This window comes from Pinus tabuliformis, chromosome 7 (genome assembly GCF_031772625.1).
Source record: "Pinus tabuliformis cultivar Carrire ecotype Pingquan chromosome 7, CPIR1, whole genome shotgun sequence".
NCBI classification, from domain to species: domain Eukaryota; kingdom Viridiplantae; phylum Streptophyta; class Pinopsida; order Pinales; family Pinaceae; genus Pinus; species Pinus tabuliformis.
The window spans coordinates 1,022,337,292-1,022,346,218 of NC_142293.1; positions in this window are offsets into that span (position 1 = coordinate 1,022,337,292).

Genomic DNA, 8,927 nt, shown 5'->3' on the forward strand with positions numbered 1-8,927 from the left:
TGGTGAAGAAGAAGAGAAGAAGAAGTCTTGATTTTAAGGACTTGTTTGAACTCCTATCTATAGCCTTGGAGCGCTAGTGCATTGTACTAGCCTTGTAATAATGCTTGGTATGTACAAAAACTTCATCTCATGTATATTAATGAAGTTTTTCACTATATACTCCTTGTATAAATTTCAGATTTGAATTTCAACCATCTAACATTTACATTAATTGTTAGTTACAGCTATATTTTGTCTTGCTAATTTGACTTGTCTATCTTGTTGAGTCAATTTGATATCTTTAATCCTTACAATTAATTGGGTCTACCTGTAGTTGTTGTGAGAAGGATTATCATCCCCCCCACCTAGGTTCACTTCATGCAAGTGACATACTAGCTATGAATGAGTATGTTGTCATAACATCCTTGACCTTTGTGTTGATAAAGCCTTAAGCTTCTTCAAAATCCAACTTACACTTGATATCATCCTTAGAATGAGGAGATTTTCCCAATATTTTAAAAACCAAAACTTGTCTTTGAACCTACCACCTATCAAACCAGGTTTCGAACTGGAACCTAATCAAACTAGATTTAATGAACTGGTTTAAAAAAATACAAAATGACTAATTTTTAACGGATATATATATATATATATATAGAGAGAGAGAGAGAGAGAGAGAAGATTCGAAACGATTAGAGACAAAATATGCAAGGTTTTCTCATCTACATATGATGTAAGGGTGAATATATCAAAATGGCACAAAATGCAACATATTAGCAACAAAATACATAATCAATGAGCATCTAAATGGCCCCTACAGTCCAAAAACCATGCTACAAGCTATTGTTCATTGGCCAATTACAAATCATTGATTAACGTGATTATTCATTAAACTCATTCCCACTACTAGAAATGGATCATCATCAGGAACAACATAGACACCATCTAGCTTAGAGTCTTCAAACTCCTCAAATTCTTCAACATCATAACGTAGTAGAAAAAGCTTATTATTAGTGGAATATTCTTGGGATGAAGTTGAAAGAGCCCCTTACGCTAGGTTAAGGCTCATTAAGACTTTTAGAGTGGGAGCATGGTGATGATAGAAAGAACATAACTCCACAACATCTTGAAATTTTGCAAATAAGTGCCACAACAAAGAATGGGCAGGCTTAGAAAAAAAAAACACACAAGCAAATAGCAAATAGCGACTATCTTGTACATTATTCACAAACTTTTCCACCTTCAAATAATAAATGGAAATGGTTTCAGGCATTGTTTTAGACTTGATAAGTAGCCAATGGATTGGACACCATCAAAGGATTGATTCAATGATGCATCACCAACAAGTTTGGAATCAACGCTTGCTTTATAGAGGCAAAAATAAAAAACCAGCACTCTCAATTGCTTGTATCATAGCATAAAAATTATAAATTGTGAAACCTGACTATAAAAATTATAAATTTTGCAACCTGACTATAGTAGCATGCCCAACACTCTAATAATTGAATTAATTTTAAGATAATATAGTTTATATATAAAGACACACACACATAAATGTTGGAAAAATAATATTAGGCCGCCAACCCATAAAACGTAATGGTATCACAGGGTCGACTTAAGGTGTAATATCTGAAGTAAAATTAATCCAAGTTGACCTTTCGAGTTGAACATTTTGGGCAATTTGATTAGAGCCAACCTCTATAGGTTTGGATATTCATATTGGTTTAAGGGACCTCTATAGATTTGGATATTCGTATTGGTTTAAGGGAAACCTCTTTGGAAGGTTTTCTTTATCATATCAGGGGGCTTATCCATACTTTAGAGGTTTTATTTGGATAAATGATGGAAGATTGGCATGGTGCATCTCTTAGAGGCTTTGACATTTCATCTTGAAACAACACATAATCAAGAATTGGGATTTTGCTTGTACAATAAGTGAAAGGAACCATTCCTTTTGGAAACCCTTACAGATGATGCATTGGATATTTTTGGGACTTGTGCACCCACATTTGAGGGAGCCTAGAGGATTTTGGTGACAAGTGGCAGACTTTTTCAAGTGTTGAAGGGCAATCCTTTGGAGGCTAGATGTTGTGCTAATGGCCAATGTTTTCCCCTCATTTACAGAGATGGGTCACTTTTAGAGGGCTTATGCCCCTTTTCTTTGTACATGTCGCATGAATGTTGATCAAATTATGTATTTTAGATTAATTAGTTGAAGAAGAGGGCCTTTTGTCACTCCATGGGCTAGATTAAGAGCCTTTCACCTAGAAAATTAAATTTTTAATATAAGGGAAGCTAAGCATATCCTCTATAAATAGAGGTGCACATCCTCTAATGGTGGGAGAAATCCCTTTGAAAGTCTAAAATTTCAAAACAAATCTCTTGTTTCTTAATTTTGGTTGCAGATGGATGAGTCGAACAACTTCTTGAACAGTTTGTGTTAATGTGTATAGTTCTCTTTCTTGATGGATATTGGTAGAACTTGATGATGAAAGTCTTATTGATGTGGATAAACTTCTTTTTGTGGTCCGTGGATGATTATTTGTGAATTTTGATGGATGCATGATAAATCAAGTTATTTTTCTTTATCTTACTCAAGTCAATGGATAAAGGTTAATAAATATCCACCATTTTGTTGTATTTTATCTCATTTTCTTCCTTCGACAAGGGTCAAATTCTTTTGAGGCAACCTTATGTGAAGTTCCCTACCTTATTTATCCTTGAAAATTTGTGCCTACCCCAAGCCTAAAGGATACACAAGTTAGTCTACTCTAGTCCTTGAAGCTAAATCTACTCAATGCCTTTTTGAACTACTCATCAAGCTCTTTTGAGATGACCTAGTTGGAACTCTCTATCCCATCTTTGAAGATTTAAGGATGCCTTGGTTTGTTTGAAAATGTAACTATGTTCAGTCTTCAATAATGTACTTGAGTCATTATGTAATGTACTTGTCAAAAGAATAAAGGAAATAATTTTTATTATTATTATTATTATGACTTATTAAAGCATGGGTTTCATGCTTGGGTCACCATGTTTTAGGTCAAAATCGCCATTGAGGAATTCTAGGATTTATTCTAAGTCAATAGAGTCATTGTACTTTTAAAGAGACCCTTCTTGGGCTTTTGATTCATGTAAAAAGGTTAAGTATTGAGTCAAATATGAATTATGTAACCTCCACACCATGTCGGCCTAAGGACCCTATTTGACCCCACAAGAAACCTATAAAAGGAAGCTCATCGAATTCATTTGGAGCATCATTCTCTCAAAAAGTTTGAATTCCCTTGTAGCTGGAAGAAGTGTGAAAATCTCTTGTTGCTAGGCAGAAGTGCGAAGTTATGTTGTAGCTAGAAAAGGCGCAAATTTTGTTGTCGGGAAGTCGAAGTGAATGCGAGTTTGGGGAAGTCCAAGGAGACAAGGAAAATCGAGATTTTGGTGTCTTCTCTCTCTCTGTTTTGTATCCTGGATTGGGAGATCGAAGTCTTCCAAGTTTCATTGTTATCGGAAGCTACCAGTTGCCGTAAGTTGCTACATAGTCGAAGTTGTCGGGAAGAGCTCGAAATTCTGGGAGGCTGACTTGGTGTGGAGGGAAGGTCTGGTCTTAGTCTAGGGTGAAGAGTCTCAAAGAATACTATTGAAAGGAAGAATTATCTTGACTAGGTTTTCCCCTCGAAGGAATTTTGCCCTGGTATGTGCCTACATCTGGTGTCTATTGTTTTATGTGTTGTTGCTTTTGGTAATTGCTTGATGAACTAAAGAAACAAGATATAAAGAATATTAATAATAAGAAACATCACAAGTAATAATCGAGATCAAGAAAATATCTATTGCATTTTTTATTTTCTAATATGGTTTCAGAGCTTTGGTGAAGAAGGAAGAAAAAGGAAGTCTCAAGCACTTAATCCATTCATAGGTACAATCTTATGGAAGGAGTCTATTATATTCAAGGAAGATGTCTAACTCAATCAAGGGTGAGAACAAACTTGAAGGAGCATCTAACTTTAGATCCTGGAAGAAGAGGATTGACCTAATCCTCGAGAAGAACAAGGTGCTGGAATTGGTAAAAGGAAAGAGATCGAAGGGACCGAGGAAGAAAGTTGACATGTCCAAGATAGAGTGCTATCAATGTCATAAAAAGGTTCACTACAAAAGTGATTTTCCCGAGAATCCAAAGAATAAGAAGAGAGGAAGGGATCAAGCCAACCTTGTTGTAAGAGACTCAAAGAAATTCAAGCCAAAAGAACCCGACATTAGGGACTTACACTATTAAGTCCTTTGCCTGTAGCTTTACATATCTTGTTTTATATGTTTTAGAATTTACAGGTTTCTAACATCTTTTGGAAAAGACATTTTTGTATTGTTTTAAGTTTGTAGGTTTCCCTCAAGCTTTGGAGGGAGCTCCTAACAACTCCCAAAGATAAGTATCTCATGTCTTTTCAATTTTGGGTTCATGTACTCATTCAATTTTGATTATATTAAATATTAATCACCTTTCTCCCTCTATTGTTTTGATTAGGGAAAACATCTGCTAGAAGGAGGATCTCCCAAGACAAGGTTGGTCAAGAAACAAAGGTATGCTTTGAATACATTGATTGAAAAGATTATTCATTTGATGATCTATTACTTTGTTATGACTAGCAGTCTTGAATCTTAGTGATTCTTGTTTGGGTGATTCATCTCTTGATAAATCTACCCAACCCACTCTTAACTAATTTTTGCAGAACCCTAGACAGGTTCTGGAAAACCCTAACCGAAGGGTATGCTATTGTGAATGTTTGAAACCCTAAATTGCTTAGGGATATTGTGAAATGCTAGTTGAAATTTTATTGATGATGTCATGTTTGGGATTTTGGTATGATCGGTAAAACCTAACTTGTGAGGGTTGAGTGATAAGGTCTAAAATCCTGGAACCTTCGAAGTTTTGGTAATATAGGGTTTGTTATGTTTCTACATTGGAACCCTAGCTCATTGGGGTTTGGTGGAATGTGTGAGAAAGACCCTTATATTGTCTTTGAAATATTTTCCTTGATATGTATGTGTTTTGTGTGGTTATGTCTTCCGAAGTCATCGCATTTTACTGTTTTGTGTATCGACGTTTCGAACCATCCTCTATGGTTCATCATCAAGATTAGATACGTGAAGAATTCAAATATATTATGTATGTGTTTGTCTGATCAAACCCTAGTGTAATCAAGATGATTGTGTGTCTAACTCTTATTGATATTTGTGAAGTTGGGTTTAACTAACACATGATATGAAATGTATTTTCATGATGATGAAATTTAGGCGTGTATTGATCCAAAATGGATTTTGGATAGACTCCTAAGTCTAAGTGTTCCTCACTGAGGAAAAATGAAAGTCCAAGGAAGTTCCTGGAACTAGCCCCATTGCAGAGATCGTCTCATTCTGAATCTGTTGCAACTTGAATGGGAAAAAATGGACTTAGGATGCAGAAGTTATCGCTCAAAGAAGATTCCCTTTGTTCCTTAGAAAAAGAGGCAAAATCCTTTAAAAATGGCCTAAAAGGCTTTATGAAGAAAATCACATCGGAGGAGGTCCAAGGTAGACTTAAGCGGAAAGGGGAAGCACCCCGATCATCGATCCCTACATATTGGGTCAAAAGCAAACAGGCGATGTTCCATAAGGACCGAGCCGAGCGATATGCCGATCACCGATATCGGCAGATCGCAATTGGCGATGCCATGAGGCAAAGGCGGGACCTCAGGCCGAGCGATATCTCGATCGCCAATATCGGCGTTGGTGGATCACGTCGGCATAGGCCATGCCATATGGACAAACCTCGGGGCTCATGCGATATGCGATTGCGACAAGTCACATTGCAAAATCGCATCGGAGCAACACCATGGAACGGGGGCTGATACATACGCGACTTGTGATATATATCCGGACCCGACAAAGATATAAACAATATTCCATATATTTTGAGTTCCCTAAAATGACATTTTTCTATGTATTTTCACATATTTCGTTTATTAAACGAGATACGAAGGGAAGCGCTACGATGAAGCCGGACCCAAAAGGGTTTAAGGAATGCAAATATATAATGTTTCAAGTCCGCCATAAAAGTCGTTTTGCGATATTTTAAGTGTTTTAATGTATTTTTTAATACAAAGTGGAACCACGGAACGGGCACTAAGACATGTGATAAGCGATTACAGGCGGACCCGATAGCAGTATAAAGCGGATTTAAGGATATTTGAAGTCCAATAAACGAATGTTTGGCGAGTTTTTTCCCGTGTTTTACAGTGTTTCTCTGTACAAACAGAGAAACTATTTTTGGGGATTTCAGAGGCCGATGGACTCTTCTATTGCAGAAGAGGTGGCCACCATCCCTGAAGGCGTTTGGCAATGATTGCTAACGTTCAGAGGCGATTCGAGCGGACAGAGGCAGGGAGCTAGAGAGCCAAGAAGAGGAAATGAACGAACATCGCCAGTTGGCTTAAAAGCCATGAATGTCAGAGACAGAAGGTGTTTTTGGGTGTTGTTGGAGTTGTTGCTGAAACCGAGCATAAGGAAAAAGCTGATCAAAGCAGGAAGCTAAGGCGAACCAACGCAGAAAGAGCTCAATTGAGAGCAACGCAGAAAGCAAAAGGAAGAAGCAAAAAGAGGCCAAGAGAGAAAAAGCGAATGCGTAGAGCAGCCAAGGGAGTCACTTGGAGTTCAAGTGGAAAGCAGAGGGTTGTAAACTGACGAGAGCCAGAAGCCAGAGCTAGAGCCAGCGCCAAAAGCCAAGTGCAAGAGCCAGAGCCAGAGCCAGAGCCGAGAACAGAGAGCCGAGAGCCAGAAAGCCGAGAGCTTCAAGAGCCAGGGATAAAATGGTGCCTAAACCCATTGTTTTTGTGGTAAAACCAATGGAGTTAAGCCAGGGAGCTTGTAAAAGGACTTTACATAATCCCAGAGAGCCTAGTCGAGTTGACTAGAGCTCAAGGAGAACGTAGCCCAAGAGTTTTGGGTGAACTCCAAATTAAATTGCGGTCTTATGTGTTTGTTTTACTACTGCATCATTTACTGTTATATGTATTTATATATCAGTTCAAGCACATCAATTACAGCACAACAACAGAATTTAAAGCATATAATCAGTTAAAAAAAATACCAGCATACACCTATATTTTCAAGCTTTTTTAATTCTGCATTGGTTAGTCAAGAAGACTCGGGAATATTTAAAGCTTTGGAGTGGGAGAGATTCTTGTAAGTTAGAAAATAAGCCTAAGTCCCCCATTTTCAGATCAGGTGGTATCAGAGCCTAAGTTTGGTTAACCCCACTTCAAAGAAGGTTATATCAGAATGCTTGATTGACAAAGCAAAGACTGCTTGTCTAAAAGGAGTTTGAACAGCAAGAGGTGATCATATGCTTGTTTTGCAGACAGACTATTTCTGAGTTTGCAGAGGTAAAGGGAAGAAAGCTACTGATAGCTCAGTCCAGGAAGGACAAGAAGGAAGATGGGCTAAAGGCATTCTTGTATCCCAAAGTACCTTAAGGCAATCCTTGGAGCACAAGAGGTTTGTTGCAAAAGGTTGCTGAAATAAGCTCTTATTAATCTTGTTTGAAGTTCTTTGTTCATTAGCATAATGACAACTTCCTCAATAGTATCCTCAAATTCCTCTTGCATCACAAGACTCTTTGAGAAGACATAAAGCAAGACTTGTTCATTATGACGGGCAAGGTGAAAAAATTGTATGAGGATGGATGGAAGAGCAACATACTTAAAAGCAGTTGAATTTCCATGAAGGAAGAGAAGCAGTTGCTTGCTGACAGACTACAGGAAATGGGAGAGACAACTTCATATTGCAAATATGAACCTGAAGAGAATGCATGAGTTGGAGTCACAACCTTTGTTGCCAAGAAGCCTTGGTCAAGTATCAGCGTGAAAAGAGGTAAACCATTCCATTTTGTCTTCAAATTCTTCTAAGAATGCTTATATTGGTTCTTTTGAAAAACATACTAGAGGCATAGGTTCCAAGCTAATGTCCAAGATGGGCTATGAAGGAAAGGGATTGAGAAAGCATGCACAAGGTATTATTGAACCAATAATGGTTGAGGAATGGCCTAAGTATTTGGGTCTTGGCTATGGACAGTCACATGGAGAGAGTTCCAAAGCTGCCATGAAGACCATTAGAATAGCTCCAAGAAGGAGTTGATTACAGAGTGTCAAGATTGTGTTCAGGAGGAAGGATGCAATAGCTTGAAAACATCACTTGCAGGATGCAGGTATTCAGGAAGCACACACTTGAACCAGAGAGTTGTGGAAACTCTAACAGCGTTGAAGAGATTGATGGGGTTCCAAAGGGAGCACTTCTTCGTTTGCTTCACCTCCTCATGAAGGCAATAAAGGTGAAAGAGGCAGGTATAAATCTGGTTCTAATCATATTCCTTTTGATTTTGCAAAGCATGGTAATTTCCACATAAGCATGGGAAAAGAATTGCATGTTCCTTTTGTGGTTTGGATAACCTCATGTTTCTAGATGTTGGAAGAGAATGGCCCACATACAAGAAACTTTTGAAGGAAAAAAATCAAAAAGCCAAAGGTCCATTGGACATAAGGCAAATCATGCTGACAAGAGGATGCACGTGTTGCACTTACTTCCATAAGCAAGGGCATCTTGCTAAAAGGTGTGTTGGACTCTGAATCCAACAATGCTTCCACAAAGCTGAAGAAAGTGGAAAGAGAAGATGGCAGAAATGGAAAGGAAGATTCCATGACTGATGTATCTCAGGATGATTCACATGTTGATGCTGATGTGCAGACAAAGGAAAGACCTTTGAACTGGATTGTTAAGAAATGGTTAGAGTCTTTTCCCTATTAAGGATTGCATGTCTATTGATGCATCTTTTGCATTTCTTGTTGATGAGATGCAAGTTGCAAGTTTCTACCAAGATGGTGAATGGAAAAGATTGAGTGGAGACTCACTTTGTTGCTTGCAACATT